General features: G+C 41.0%; 1 protein-coding gene across 2 annotated transcripts in view; it reads left to right on the top strand.

Annotated features, from left to right (window-relative positions):
* RAP1A (RAP1A, member of RAS oncogene family) overlaps positions 1 to 16,309 on the top strand; it is a 171,102-nt gene that overhangs the window by 69,563 nt on the left and 85,230 nt on the right. Inside the window, exon 1 of one of the 2 annotated variants that reach the window (XM_025387808.1) lies at positions 7,913 to 8,113. The exons of the other annotated variant lie outside the window; for it this stretch is intronic. The gene's annotated coding sequence lies outside the window, so the exon portion shown is untranslated. Of the gene's footprint in view, positions 1 to 7,912; positions 8,114 to 16,309 lie in introns of those variants that run through there. 2 annotated transcript variants of the gene reach the window in all.

Genomic DNA, 16,309 nt, shown 5'->3' on the forward strand with positions numbered 1-16,309 from the left:
GGATAAACAGATCCTAAATATTGCATGGAACATATTTTTACTAAAAGCATATTTTTTGTTTATCTGAAATTCAAATTCAACTGGGGATCCTCTATTTTTATTTGCTAAATCTAGCAACCCTAACCACACTATTCTGCCTTCTGTAAATTCAGATATCCATATATTTGGGTTGTTTAATTTGCAGCTTACACATGCTTGAGTTTTTTGTTTTGTTTTGTTTTTTACAGAATAAACGATGTTAATTCACATCTACGAAGCTAGGCTCCTGGATTTCTCTTCCCTCCATTTATTGAAGGCTGGGTTGGTCTGAGGCCAGTCTTCTCCCTGATAGTGCAGCTAAGTGCAAGCTTTTCTCTTCTGATAAGAAAAGACTTCACTTACTGTTGGCACATTCTGGCCTTCTGCCTACACTGGGCTCTCTCTCCAGTGGCCAGCTGTGTCTTGCCTGGTGCTCATCATTATCCAACTTTCTTGCCTCAGGAATCCTTGACTGTTTCCAAGATTTGCAGAGGTGCATGACTGAGTAGCAGCTTACTTCCAGACGACAGTGTTCACAGAAGGAAACAGAAAAGAATCAGTGGGCTGGAACTTAGAAGAACTTTATATATAAAGTTCATTGAATAAAACATATAAATAGGCAATATATACACCACCAAATGAACAACTCTTATTTCTCCATGGGTATCTTCCACTCTGATTGAGCTCTCTTACAATGCACAATATGCACCTGCCTGTATACCTTCTTTCACCACTTGGATCACCTAAGCTGAAAATATAGACACTATTTTCAGTGGCCATGTAGAAACCAACTGTATTGCCCCTCAAATCACACAATGCATTAAAAAACAAATATAAAAGCCTTTGGAATTGGCTGATCTTTATCATCTTTTAACAATGTGAATAACCAAAAAGTAACTGTCTATTTACAAGCCTGGATATTTATAGAGTTACCTCTATAGTCAAGATCTTTTAAATATTTCAAACAGCCTGAATTTCTATAACCCAAGAATAGAATAATAGTAATAGGTATACTTATTATAACATAAAAATAACATTTTGTCATTATGTGCCAGTCTCTATGAGGAGTACTGTCCATGCATTCTCTCTCTTAGTTTTTACTAAAGCACTATGAAATTTTGTACTCTTTTTAGTATCAGATAACAGACAAGAACACTGAGGCTACAAGACTTTAAGTAACTTGTCCAAGGCTGCACAGCTAGTGGCAAAAGCTGCATTTAAAGCTACGTAGCCTCACTCCAGGGATCACATACTTAATTACTGCATAACGATACCTTAACACCGTAAGATCAGTGGTAGATAGCGCTTTTTTTGGTGAAAATGTAGGGGTTTTTTTTGTTTTGTTTTTTTTAAGTTTTAAATCTGTTGCCAGCTCTTTCATTTCAAAGGCATGAAGTGTTCTCTTTGTTAAATAGTAAAGAACATCTAGGAAGAGGAGAAGTTGGGCAGTAAGTGGCCAACATGATAGGATTAAATGAAATGCTATGTGGCTAATACATAGGTTATATATACCTCATGTAACCAACCATAAGACTTAGACCACACCTGGACTGGTCCACGCCCTGGTTCACCTAGACAAGTCCACTAATCCCTTGCTTGGATATCATAGCAATGGCAAGTTGCTAGAAAGGATTCTAAATGCTTACTCTCATTTTCTGTATTTATCTCAAGGTCAACTGGTCATTTTGTGGACCAGCACCAACAATCTATGGACCACATTTTGAGTGGCACTAATACAGATAACATCAGTTTAGTTAATTCAAGTATACAAATAACCAGTAAAGTATATGGTTCGCTTATATTCTCTCTCTCTCTCTCTCTCTACACACCCACAGACACATGCTCCTGAATACTTATTCCTGAAACATTTACTGAGAACCTACTATATTCTTGTTACTTTTCTAGGCTCTGAGAATACAGTAATGAATAAAGAAAATCAAGTACCTGCTTTCAGGGAACTTAAAATTCTAATTCAATCAATGTCTTGATACCCAAACATCTGGGTACCAGTTTGAGGCTTTGCCAATTAATAGCTCTCTGCTTTTGTGTAAATTCATTTAATCTTTCTAAGCAAGTCTTTCCCTTTACAATATGAGACTAATAATACGTAGTTTAATGGCATCATTGGTAGGATTAGATATTGTGAAAACTGTAAAATCACATACCAATGCCAGGTCACATTTTTATCATGTGCCCTTCTTGAGTGAAGGGATAGTATTTTTCCTGTCTTTGTATCCTCAGCGGCAAGCATAAGGGCTTGCTAAGTAGCAAGCTTCAGTTAAGGCTCATTGAATAAATGTGCCTAATGTCCCGTATGTGTGAAATACATTTTTTGTTTAAAATATTATACCTGCTCTTCAAATCCTTAAAAGCTACTGCACCAATAAGAAAAGTACATAAGGCATTGTAGGGCATAACATAAGTAATTCTACTCTTGCATTATAGATTCCTAAGAGTTCAAGCTCTAAAAAGATATTTTCTAAACATTTATTAGATGGAAGCCTCTTTTTATTGATATGTATCACAATCTTCTTAAAGGCTTCAATTGGTCCCAGAAGTGTCTATGCTGGTCCTGTCAGTTCTAAGAATAACTGTGCTCTTTAGAATTACAAACTAGAACTGAATTGTAAAAGTGCCCTAAGTTTGGGGAGCCTTTGGAAGAAATTCTCAGCCAATAATAACATGAAAAGAAACGTACCTAGTCTGTTTCTCTTCAAACATCTGAACTTCATGTTAGAAAAGTTGCTTCCAGGGTATAAAGACTTTCTTTTTGAGGGCTAGTGATGTTGCTGTTAGAGTTAGACAGGGGTATGGATGCTCTACAGATTTCATGAAAGTGCATAACTACTTTCAGGGGCTATTTGAAGAGTACCTTATTTTATAAGGCGCCCCTTATATTGCAAGGGACATTAACATAATTAAAACACAGTGATTTGCAAGGAATAATATTTAGTAATCAGAATAAAATGAATACATAAAATGCACTATAAGGCAGCCTATAAGTGCCATAGGTGAGGAATGAATAGGAACTACTTCAGAGGAGTGTTCCACTTAGAAGCTGCAATATGAGACAGGCCTTCAAGGATTTCAACAGATTTTAGGTTTGATAGAGGGAATGGAAGGCATTTGTTGCAGGCAGAGAGGCAACTTAATAAGTTGACTCCTTTGTAAAAAGCTAGTAGGAGTTACAGCAAGTAGTTTGGTATACGTGTAAGGGTATAGTGAAAGGTAAGGCTAGAAAAGTGGGATGGAGATACATAATTGGGCAAGTGCCAGATTGAGCAGTTTGTACTAAATTTGACGGGGAACTATTGATAGTTTTAAAAATAGGGTGGAGTCATGATCTGGCCAATGCTTTAGGAAGATGGTTTTGGCAAGAACACAAGACGGACTGAAGGGAAGGCAACTAAGCAGGAGACCAGACAGGAGAGCACAGCAAAAGTCTCAACCTAGCTTAACCAATACCTGACCTAGGGTCGTGGCAATAGAGCTAGAGAGGTGGGGGCAGATGGAAGGGTCACTGTGTAGAAAGTACAGTATTTGTACCTGTGCAGTCCAATATAGTATCTCATAGTCAAGGCTCTTTAAATGTAACTTTAAAATCAAATAGGATTTAAAATTTAGGCCGGGCATGTGGCTCATGCCTGTAATCCCAGCACTTTGGGAGGTCGAGGTGGGCAGATCACGAGGTCAGGAGATTGAGACCATCCTGGCCAACACAGTGAAACCCTGCCTCTACTAAAAATACAAAAATTAGCTGGCCTTGGTGGTCTTTGCTTGAAGTTCCAGCTACTCGGGAGGCTGAGACAGGAGAATCCCTTGAACCTGGGAGGTGGAGGTTGTAGTGAGCCAAGACTGTGCCACTGCACTCCAGCCTGGTGACAGAGCAAGACTCTGTCACACACACACAAAAAAAAATTAGTTCCTCTGTTGCATTAGCTGCATTTAAAATGCTCAATAGCCATATGTGACTCCTGTATTGGACTATGCAGATAAAGAACATTTCCATCACAGTGCAATGTTTATTGAACAGTGCAGCTCACTATGCTTTAGGGACTAATTGGGCGTAGAATGAGGAAGATGGATTAAAGGAGGCTTCGGTTTGGCAGGTGAGCGACTGAGAAAGGTAGTGCCATGAACAGAAAAGAGGAAGTCAGGAAGAGGAAGAGCTGGATTTAGGAAGAAAGGTGTCGTTTAGCTTCTGTCAAATACCAGGTCAGATAAAGTGTCTACCAAATGGTCAGATATCCCTGGTGAAAGGAAAGGGCAGGGAAAGCAAAGTGCCCGTTGTGTTCTCCCAAAGCTTGTAAAGGAGCCCTGGGAGGATTTAATTGGTTTATCCCCTGCTGCACTCAGTTTCTCCCGTTTGTGAAGCTCCCTGAAGATCATGAGTGGGCAATCCAGTTCCTCAACCTCTCCAAACCAATGGTTCACATATGACAGAAGCCCAAGGGCTTTGCTGTTTTCTTAACTCCTTGGAGCCAGCCTGAACCTTTTTCTCACAGATACTTTGTGCTTCCTCTCCCCTAACCGCCTTACTCACCCTTCCCCATGCTCAACCTTTGGAAAGTCCCCTTGCCCTCACTTGTTTGATTACTTCCTCTCAAACTACTTCTCACAGGGACCACACCAAACCAGTGACTCCACCACTTGCCCTCTCTTCCCTCGCAGCTTAAATTCCAAGGTCTATCACCATAATGACTCCCTTACATAATACTCCTACCCTCTCATTGGCTTTCCCCAGCAAAACTCAGACCTGGTCAAATACAATTCTCCTCCAACCCCCAAGCAATGGAATGTGGCTGGAGGAGAATCACACGGCCTTGCTGAGTGGTCTCACTTTAATGTATGACCATCGACTCAAGAGGGCACTCAGCATTGTCCATACTATGCTTCTCTAGTTACTTTTCCACCCTTCAAGGCGATTATTTTTCACTTTCTTCTATCTCCTTTAATAGCAAACAGCTTTTCATTGTTTAAAGAACAGATCTTACCTCATCAATCCCAGTGAGGCAGCCAGTACACATGGCACTCAGTGGAAACTGGGAAAAGGTGCATACGTGTGTGTGTGTGGGTATGCATGTGTGTGTATGCGCATGTGTGTGTGTTATATGCACGACTGCTAAAATGCACCACCTCTCCTGGTGGAGCAATCAGAAAGGTACCCCTTCCTCAAGGCTGATGTGACCCCACCAGGGCACATGGCTTTGCCGGCAAAGCAAGGGCTACATTTCAGCTCCTACTTGCCGCCTCTGTTCTGCAGGGGCCTGAGTGTGCCACCACCAAATGTACTGCCTAATCTATCTGTATCTGCACCCAGACACTCTACCTTCTCTCCAGAAATAGCGTGTGAATGCATTCCCTTACTCCTATCCTAGGCCAACCCTTTCACTTGTGTGCTAGATCCAATTGCTTCTCACCTACTTGAAGACACTCTATCCAGTTGTCTCCTCTTGCCTTCTGTGTCATCAATTTTACCTCTCTAAAGAATCATTCCAGCTGGGCGCGGCGACTCACGCCTGTAATCCCAGCACTTTGGGAGGCCAAGGCGGGTGGATAACCTGAAGTCGGGAGTTCTAGACCAGCCTGGCCAACATGGAGAAACCCTGTCTCTATTAAAAATATAAAATTAGCCGAGTGTGGTGGCGCATGACTATAATCCCAGCTGCTTGGGAGGCTGAGACAGGAGAATCGCTTGAACCAGGGAGTTGGAGGTTGCAGTGAGCTGAGATTGCACCACTGCACTCCAGCCTGGCAACAGAGCAAGACTCTGTCTCAAAAAAAAAAATCATTCCAGCATACCAAAATGAGAAAAAGCATTTATCATCTTAAAATACCCTCCCTTGATCTCAAGTACCTCGCTGGCTACTGCCCTTTTCACCTTCACAGCAAAGTCTCTCAAGAGCTGTTTAGAACACTTTCTCTTCCTCACCTCCTATCCTATTAACATACCCTAATCAGACTTTCTCCCCTATGACTCCACTGAAACTGTTTTCATCAAGGTCATCAGCAACTTCATCAGGCCACATCCAGTGTTCAAATTCTCTTTCCTTATCTTACTAATTTCAGCAGTATCTGATAAGACTCTTCACTCCCTCCTTCCTGAAACAATTCTCTTGTTTTCCAACGCTTCACCTTCTCCTGGTGCTCCTGCCCTGACTGGTAGCTCCTCCTTTTCTACTTACCTTTCTAGTGTTGGAGTGCCTCTTCGTCCTTTCCTTCAGCTATCTCCTCTCCCTATGTGATCCTAACTAGACTTAAGACTTAAAAAGTATCTATGTGCTAATGAATCCCAAGTGTGTCTCTCTAAACTTATATATCAATTGCTTATTCAACATCTCCATTTGGATGTATAATAGGCACCTTAAACGTAACGTGTAAGAAAAGACTCTTAAGTTCCTCATCCCCAAATCTGCTCCTCCATTTCATTAAGTGGCACCGCCATTAACTCAGTCATCAGGCCCGAACCTAAGAATCAACTCTGATTTCTTTTTGTCCTTTCACACGCTATGTCCCAAATCCAAATCCATTCCAATCAAAATGTATCTAAATAAAATAAAATAGCCTTCTTCTCATCCTGTCCGTGGCTGCCAGGCTAGTTAGTCCAAGCTACTTTACTGGTATCCCAAGGACATCCGTGCTTCCCCATTGTGTATTTTACACACATCAGCAAGACTAACTTTTAACAATGTGAATCAGATGCGGTCATTCCTCGGCTCACCCTTCTCTCATGGTTTCCAGTTGCTGTTATAATGGCCCACAGGCTTCACTGGATCTGGCTACTGGCCCGCCTCTCCGAGCCTAGCTGGTACTGCTCTCGGGCTGGCTGACGCTGCTCAGCCATGCTGGCCTTTCACTGTTTCTGCAACATGGCAAGCGTATCTCCACCTCTGGGTTTACGGCTGATTTTCTCTCAGCCTGGAAAGGCTATTCCTCCTCCCGGCCCGCGTGTTTGCAAGACTTATTCCTTCATCCCGTGTGTATGCGCTCAAAGGTCTTCTTCGAGAGGCAGTATCTCACCAGGTGTAAAGTCACTCTATCCCCTGCTTTATTTTTCTCCACACCACTTATCATTACCTGCAATTTTTGTCACTTGTTTGTTGTCTGTCTTCCCTCTCCCACTCCACTAGCATGCGAGCTGCAAGAGGGTATTTGCCTACTCTTTGGCTTTATCCCTCTGCGTTTAGTGACAACAGCGCCTGGAACCTAACAGGTGCTCAATTAGGGCTTGTCGAATGATTGCGTTCCCTCCAAATGCTCTTCCTGAATCTTTGGACCCTTCCTCATTTTTTTTCCGGTCTTACCCACCTCCCATCCCGCCCTATGCAAAGCTAAAACTCCCCGCCCCTTCCCGGTAGTTCCAGGCTTTCCCGGCTCCTATGTGCGCGGCTCCTTTAAGCTGACTCCGGAACGCCGCGGGGAAGGCGGGGCCGAAGCCCAGCTGTCGCCAACTTGGAGGGGCGGGGCAGAACAGGGGGGCGGGGCCTGCGTGCTGCGTGCGTGCGCGTTCTGGAGGAGGCGCCGCCGCCGCTCCCGAGGCCGCCGCCGCCGCCGCCGCCGCCGCCGTCGCCGCGCAGAGCCGGAGCCGGAGCCGGAGCCACGGCCGAGAGGAGGGAGGAGGAGGAGGAGGAGGAGGAGGTGGAGGAGGTGGAGGAGGTGGAGGAGGCGCTGGACCGGGGGGGTGAGTGAGGGGCGGGGAGCCCCAGACGGTCCCAGAGGGAGCGGGGGGCGCGGGTCGGCCGAACAGAGGGGGAGGCGGCTCATGTCGCCGGTCAGTCGCCTGGCTCCCCCTTCCTCCTCCGCGTTCCGTCGGTGTCCGGGGCGGCGGCCCGGGGGCCTGGCCGGCGGGAGGGGCCGGGGATCTGGGAGGCCCGGCCGCAGCCAGGACCAGGGCCAGCCACGCCCGCGGACCAACCCGGTCGACTGTAGGCCTGCGGGAGACCGTCGGGAGGGGCCCCGGCCGGCTGTGGGAGAGAAAGAGGACATTGTGTCCCCCACCCTTCAACTCCCTGAGGTGTCATAGCACAAGCCCATTTACCTCGCCGTCTCCCCAGACACGGTGCCCTCGTCCCTCACTGCCTGAGAGACGTAGAAGGTTGGACATCGCTGCCTTCCTCCTCTTGCATGTCCCCTGTCTAGGGTCAGAGCTTCCTTCAAACCCAGCTCTCCCTTTTGGGCCGGAGGGAGGGGCGGGGGGACACACGGGGAAGGGGGTTGGAGGGTTGGGTGAATTCTCTGTCCTCTGCTGTAGAAGTGCGGGTAGACTGGAGCGTTGCTGTCTCCGGGCTCACTTCTGTCAGGGTTCAGGGTCTCCCTTTCCTTCCTTTATTCCCCCAGTGAATAGGGCTGACATCTACATCCCACTCCACCTTCCAGCCCCTTTCCCGCCTTCTTTACCCCCATGTCTTCCGTAGCTTACCATGTGTTCGCCTTTTCAGTGTTACTTTTCATGCGTCTCTGCTTCTTCCCTGAATTTTGTTAGGGAAGAGGTCACGGTGTGATTCTTGTTATCCTTCAAACTAGCGTTGGTGAGAGTATCTCTTGCCCCCTTACTCAGGAAGTTAAGGACAGTGTCTTCAGCCGAATTGTGTAATTTACTGCTACGGGGAGAAGATGAGAGGAAGACATTTGTGCCTACAAAATGGGATCTCCTCATAGAGCTGAGAACCAGAGTTTAGGGAACCTTTGACCTCTTGGAAAAAGAACTGCCGTTGAGGAGTAATGCATTCTGTTTTGGGAGGGAAAATAGTTTTGTTACTTCTTTGAAGGGAGGAGGTATAAAAAATGAAATAAAATAATAGGGCAGAAGGTGAATGAGCCACAGCCCTACAGGTGGCCACTCTTCTCCTTAGGTGGCGGATGATAGTTCTGTTTTTATTACAGTAAGAGTAAAGCATCAGCTCTTAGATTTAACTTGGGGCTCCTACCGTCAAAAGCGTGAAGGGCCGTCTCAGAAGAGATGCTGCTGGAAACAGGATTTGGAAACTTTCTTTGGGTTTCCTGTCAGAATGTGTGGGGGTGGACATGCCTATGTGTAGTTTTTCTTTCCTTGTGATGTAATTTATTTTTGTGATACTTTGACATAATAAGCGTTAAATTAGGCCCCAGACTTTCTGTCTTTATTATGCTTTCCTGTAACATTTTTGTTTTGAAATTATATGGTTCGATATTCTTTTGTAGCGTGATATTTCAGTGAATCCTGTCTAGTTTCCTTGGTGTTTTAAATTACGGTCTACTTCAGATACGATTAGCTGTTAGGTATTGAGGATCATATGTTCAGTATTTGTTGAATGAATTGAATGATTACAAAGATGAGTCCAGGTGTTAAATCTTCTGTCCTTTTGAGAGGTACCCTATATTAGGATATTGCAGTCCATTTCCAGTTTGTAAAATAGTAATTCTTAACCTTTTCTAGGCCACTGACACCTTTGAGAATATGATGAAATATATAAACTCTCTTCCCAGAATGAAGTTAATAGGCATTTATTCACAAAATTTTGCATTAATTTTAGGGACCCTCTGAAGCCAACCATGAACATCTGTCTTAGAAGTGAACTAGATTGAATCCCTCAGTGTTACACAGTTAGATATTAACTCAAAAGCCTTTGTTCACTCTTTGTATGGCCTCAGGAAGGACAGTATCTACACTTAATATACCCCAGACGACGACAAGTATATTCATATACGTTGATCCTGTAGTCCTTCTGGAAATGAATCCCAAGGAAATATTCCAAAAGAAAGAAAATGTTGTGTATGCACATGTTCGTTTAGTTATTTTAATAGATGGGAAGAAAAGGAAACTACTGACCCAACAGCAGAAAGATACACACTTTTGCAGTCACTGAAAAAGGTTAGAAATGAAGATTATTAATCTCCTGATTGATCTTCCAGCTTCCACTCTTGCCCCTCCACCCCAAGTTCATTTCCACACAGCAGCTACAATGATGCTCACAAACTTCAGAACAAGTCTTTTTTCTATTCAAAACCCTCCAGTGTTTTCCCATCTCGGCGGTAAAATCCAAAGTTCTTACCATGGCCTACAAGCCTTACAGCGGCCCTGCTATTTCTTGAATCTCAAGCCCCTTTACTTTTCCTCTTGCTTACTGTACTCCAGCCACACTGGCCTCCTAGTTCCCAAAAAGGTAAAATACACTCAGGTGTCTGCACTTGATGTCCTCTCTGCCTGTAATATATCCCTCACTTCCTTCAGGTCTCTGCACCAGTCTGTCTTCCCTCACTACCCTTCCTTGCCACTGTTTCTATCTCCTTACCCTGCCTTATACTCTGAAGACTAGGTTATACTAATTTTGACAGCCACAGTTGTTGACAAACGTTTCATGGTAATGCCACCGCTATACTTGCATTGGACATTATTGTTTAACATTTGAAAAACAATGTCAGTCATAAAAGGAGATCTTTCAGATTGTTAAGTTGAATATTTCAACAGCTCACATTTAAAGTTCGGATGTTAGCTTACCTCTCTTCAACATTTAACTACAGGGTGCTAATTGTTGGATACAGAGATGAATTAGACAGGGTCTCTGCCCTCAGGGGGTTTCACAGTCTGTCATGATTTGTATTGTAATAGTTAAGTTACTCCAGATCTTGCCAGTGTTTAGTGTTACCTATGAACTTTAGTGTATGGTTGATGATATTTTATATAAAATAGGGATTAGACATCCAAATTTTCATGTCGGTAGTTGTTTTTTTCCTTACAAAGGGATATTTTTAAAAATTAAAAGAAGAGTCTTGCTCTGTCACCCAGCCTGATGTGCAGTGGTGCAATCTTGGCTCACTGCAACCTCTGCCTCCTGGGTTCAAGCGATTCTCCTGTCTCAGCCTCCCGAGTAAGTGGGATAACAGGTACCCACCACCACGCCCAGCTAATTTTTTCTTTTTTTTTTTTTATCGTTAGTAGAGATGAGATTTCACCATGTTGGCCAGGCTGATCTCAAACTCCTGACCTCCAGTGATCCGGCCACCTTGGCCTCCAAAAGTGTTGGGATTACAGGTGTGAGCCACTGTGGCCAGCAACAAAGCGATTTTTAATGGTATCTGTAATCTGTTTAATTTCTGTTTTGTGTGCTGTTTTTAGAATTTTATAGCTGTGACAGCCCCATGTTTTGTTCTTTGCAGTAAATTGTGTAGGTACTTAGTTGTAGACTCCCAGTTGAATTTTTTTGTTGTAATTCTTTATAGTTGTTCAAGAGACTTTTTTTTTTTTTTTTTTTTGAGACAGAGTCTTGATCTGTCACCCAGGCTGGAGTGCAGTGATGTGATCTCAGCTCACTGCAACCTCCGTCTCCCAGGTTCAAGGAATTCTCCTGCCTTAGCCTCCTGAGTAGCTGGGATTACAGGTGTGTGCCACCACACCCGGCTAATTTTTGTATTTTTTTTAGTAGAGACAGGGTTTCACCATGCTGGTCAGGCTGGTCTCGAACTCCTGACCTCATGATCCGCCTGCCTCGACCTCCCAAAGTGCTGGCCTCGTGTGACTGAGACTGTTGTTTTTGTTAAATAGGTCAACATTGAAATTTTATTTGGTTTATAGGGGATGATGATACCAGTTTGGATAGAAAACTATACCATTTTGAGGGCTTTGCCCAGTATTTCTGGTTCTGGAACCTAGATGGCTTAATTTGACATAGGTGGGGAGCTTTGACATCTATACAAGGGAGTGCGTTGAATCATTTGAGTTACTTGAAAGCACCTTGCTCTGTTTCTGACATGTGATAGGGACACCGTAAATGTTCATTGAACCTCAGATAACTTCTAATCTCGTGGTTCTAAAATTCTCTTTAGTTGATCAATGAAAATAACTAATGTAAAGCATTTATATTTTAATATTGAGATACATTGAATGTAAGTTTACTTGTTTATAATGTCACTTTCCAAATTAATTGGTTGTAACAATTAATTGATTACACCTAATCATTTGTAAGAAGAGTTACGGCCTAGTTCCAAGAATGTTTTGCTTATTCTGATGTCATGTAAGTGCTGCATTACTTAATGCCAGATTCATATCTTGTGAAACAGATTAGCATTAAACAAAAATATTTAAGCTTTAGTATGTTACTGAGACAGATGAAGTGTCCATTTTTTCTTTTATTGTGTGCATGAAGTATGGGAATTACAAGCATTCGTTTTTATGTGCTTTTCAGTTTTTCATATACAAAGATGATGTTAATATTAGCTCATTTACATTTTGAAACTTTTGTAATAGTGGTATAGATTTGCACTGCATAATTCACGTTCTCTCAGTCCCCTACACACAGTTGTGAGATGACTGGTTAAGAGGGCACTTTGTTTCAAAGTTAAATGATCCAGATGAGTATTAAACCTATAAGCTTAGCTTTGTTCATTATCATGAGGTTCTGATCAACAAAGCAGTTCAACAGAGAACCATGCTGTGCTCTCATTTCCGCTTGAAAATAAACCTTTTAGAGGTAGAAGGTACAAACACGCATATACACGTGCACCAATAAAAAAAGGAAATTGTGTATGGTTATTAAGGTAGAGTTGAAACAGGAAATAACGTGCTTTTATAAGTGGTTTAAAATAATTCTTTTAATAAAATTTTCAGAAGTACATGATATCCACATGGAAAATTAAATGTTTTATGAAATAAACTCCAATCAGTAGACAAGGTAATGGCTTTTTAAAAAGTACTAATGACTTATTTACTTAGGCTATATAAATTTAGGTTAGATAAATCTGAAAAAAATTTCTTTATAAGTCACTCAAATTTTCCCAGTGTTTCTTACCTCTAACCTGTTTAGTTTATACTGGTAGAGTGGTTCAAAGTGTTAAAGTTAACCAAATTTAAAATTAAATATGTATTCATATGTTTTAGTGTCTGAATGTATTTAAATTAGGCCATATTTCGTAAGAATAGCAGTATATTAAACTCAAAAAAAAATGAATAAAAGATACTATTGGGTTAATTAAAACTTGAAGTGCCTTACCTTGAACTCCTAGGTGTATACACCTATAACATGTTACTACTCATTCATGGTTTTTTGCAGTGCAGTGCTGTACCCACTTATTCTGGATGTAAAAGATAATTTTGTTCATGATAGGACTGTGGTTTAGCTGTCTTTTGTTTTTTAACTGTTTTCTTTTTTGTTTGTTTGGTTTTTTGTCTTTAGAAAAGACAAAACTATAAAAAGAGGCACAAAGAACTGAATACAACTATTTGGATATATCACAAATACAGTTTATATGACTGTAAGTTAGTGGAAATCTCTTATTGCTGACTATATACATTTCAGATATGTCAGATGTGTAATCCAGAGAGTAAATTCACTCACTGTATTTTCAGTGACATTTTAAAATTCCTTTATCAGTATGATCATTCTGTTCTAGACACGTTGGCTGTATTATAAAACATTAAGCAAACAGGCACTAAGTTAAATATTGTAGCAGTTGAAATTTTAACACTAATCTTTCAGTTTTACACAGTTAACAATCTAGCCCAAATCTATTGATACCTTTGTAACTACCCTTTCAATTCCATCCTGTGCTTGTGAATAGGTTGCATAATTTCTTTTCTTTTTTCTCTCTTCTCTTCCTCTTCCTTTTTCTTTTTTCTTTTTTTTTTTTTTGAGACGGAGTCTCGCTCTGTTGCCCAGGCTGGAGTGCAGTGGCCGGATCTCAGCTCACTGCAAGCTCCGCCTCCCGGGTTTACGCCATTCTCCTGCCTCAGCCTCCCGAGGAGCTGGGACTACAGGCGCCCGCCACCTCGCCCGGCTAGTTTTTTGTATTTTTAGTAGAGACAGGGTTTCACCATGTTAGCCAGGATGGTCTCGATCTCCTGACCTTGTGATCCGCCCGTCTCGGCCTCCCAAAGTGCTGGGATTACAGGCTTGAGCCACCGCGCCCGGCCTCCTTTTTCTTTTTCTTTTTCTATTTCCCTTTTCTTCCTTTTTCTTTCACAGTCTTGCTATATCACCCACGCTGGTCTCCACCTCCTGGGCTCAAGCTGTCCTCCCACTTCAGCCTCCTGAGTAGCTGGGACTACAGGCGTGTGCCACCACAGTTAATTCATAATTTCATTAATAGATTTCAGATTCAGTCATTGAACAGATGTTTGAGTAACCCCAAATTAGGCTCTTTGAGGAATACTGAGATGTGAAGGTGTAGTTTCTGCTTTAAGGAATTTATAGTCTAGCAGTTTATTTTGTTTGCCACAGCCTGTCATGTGTTTTGTAAATCACTGTTGTATTTTCATTATAGAGTGAAAATAGAATGATACTCATTTTTATAAGTAAAATAAATTGTGGACATTTCAAATTCTCTTAGTTGGTGAACAGCTATTTCGGTGGTCTTGTTTTCTAACAGCTTATTAGTATTGGACCAAATCAGTTTCCCAGTTGTTTAAAATAGAGTTAAATAAGAATTTTTTGCTTTACTGCCTATTTTACTTCAGTCCAACACTTATTTTTAGTAAATAGCTTTTCTGCATATGTATACATACATACACACACACACACATATGCCTGTATATACAGACATTGTAGGGAAGTTGTTTCCTGGTTCAGCTAGCAATTTCAATTCTCTGTTTAATGTCAGAAGTTGTTTTGTAGAATGGCATGTTAATATTTTTTTCTACGCTGATTAAAATCATCCTTTGCCACTAAAGTCAACTATCTGCTAGGACAGAAATGTGCAAATAGACAACATGCATAAATGTGCATTTTTAGTGACTGTTATTAGCTTGACAGTTTTATTTTCAAGATCCTCTTCTCTCCCAACCTAATTATGATGTACTTATAAGGCAACAATAATATATTTAGTTAGTTTGCAAAATGAGAATAATTGTTCTGGTTTTTCCATTTTTGCATGTTTTGAGTTTGGATTAATTGGACATGTATTATTCTCAGTAGACATATATAATAAAATAGTCCATTTAACTGTGATTCTTTCTTTTGGAACATTGGCTGACTTTTAGATAGTGGACCTTGTGCAGTTTCATAAATACAGGTACTACTGAGTTTTGGATGACATTCTTTACACAACCTGAAAGTAAAGGTGAGCATAATAGAAGCTGGAAACAAGCTTCTGGGCATAATAGAAGCTGGAAACAAGTCTGACATTTTCTTTGCACTAAGAAATGTATTTCATATTCCAAGAAATATGCCCTTGTTAGGTTCAGGATGTTTTTCAGTGGTTATAACTGCTTAAACATTATTTTTTTCTGTTTATAGTAATTCATGTTATACTGTGGCATATTTTGAAAAGAATGTTAAGTGTAAAGAATAAATTGAAAACATCCATGATCCTATCATCCAGAAAAAATTACTGCTAATATTTTTAATATACATTTTTCCAGTTCGTTCCTTGCATGTACAGATTATTTATTTATTTATTTATTTTTACAAAACTTAGAATTATAACTTTATATATACTGTTTTGATCCTACTTTTTTTTTTTCCTGAATGGGATGTTGGTCTCCTAGATTGAGACTTTATGGTTGATTCTTTATAATACTACTATTTTAAATAATACTGGAACAGACATTTTTTATACATGTATCTTTGATTGCATCTCTGGTTTTTTTTCTTCTTGTAGGATAGATTCCCAGAAGTAGGGTAACTGGATCAGAGGGTGATTACCCTGTGTATAAGAGTATGTGTCTCACTGCACCTTCAGTGGCATTGAGTAGGTCAGTTTTTACACTCTTTGCCAATGTGATAGATATCTGTTACATTCTTGGGGGTAATAGCAAAAATCCTCATATTAGTAATGTGTAAAACCATCATAGTGTATGAAAGAAATTTGCAGTTATCTTCCAAAAAACTTACTGAAATGAGTTTCTTTAAAAATATTTTAGGTAAAAGTAATCTGTGACAAAAAAAATTACCCTAAAGTTGCAATTTGAGCATTTTTTTTGGAGAGCTAGAATTTTAATATTCTTTTATTAAAATGACAAACATGAGAAAGCTTGTTTTATAGTATGTAATAAGTAGAAATATTATGTAAAACTAAATTATTTCAGATAGATGAAGGGGGTAGTCACATGGTTCTGACTTTAAAAACAAAAAATCTGTTAGTGTTTAGAGCAGTAGCTCTGGAGTTAGGTAGCCTGGGTTCGTGTCCTTGTTTTGCCACTCACTAAGTATATGATTTGAGGCAACCTGCTAAATATGTGTATGATTTTATTTTTCTAAACCTTGGCTTCCTTATTTTTATAAAAGGAGAATAATAATATCTACCCCGTAGGATTGTTGAGAGGATTAGAAATAATGCGTAAGACCACTTGGCACATAGGTATTTAATAAAAACTAGCTAT

This window comes from Theropithecus gelada, chromosome 1 (genome assembly GCF_003255815.1).
Source record: "Theropithecus gelada isolate Dixy chromosome 1, Tgel_1.0, whole genome shotgun sequence".
NCBI lineage: Eukaryota > Metazoa > Chordata > Mammalia > Primates > Cercopithecidae > Theropithecus > Theropithecus gelada.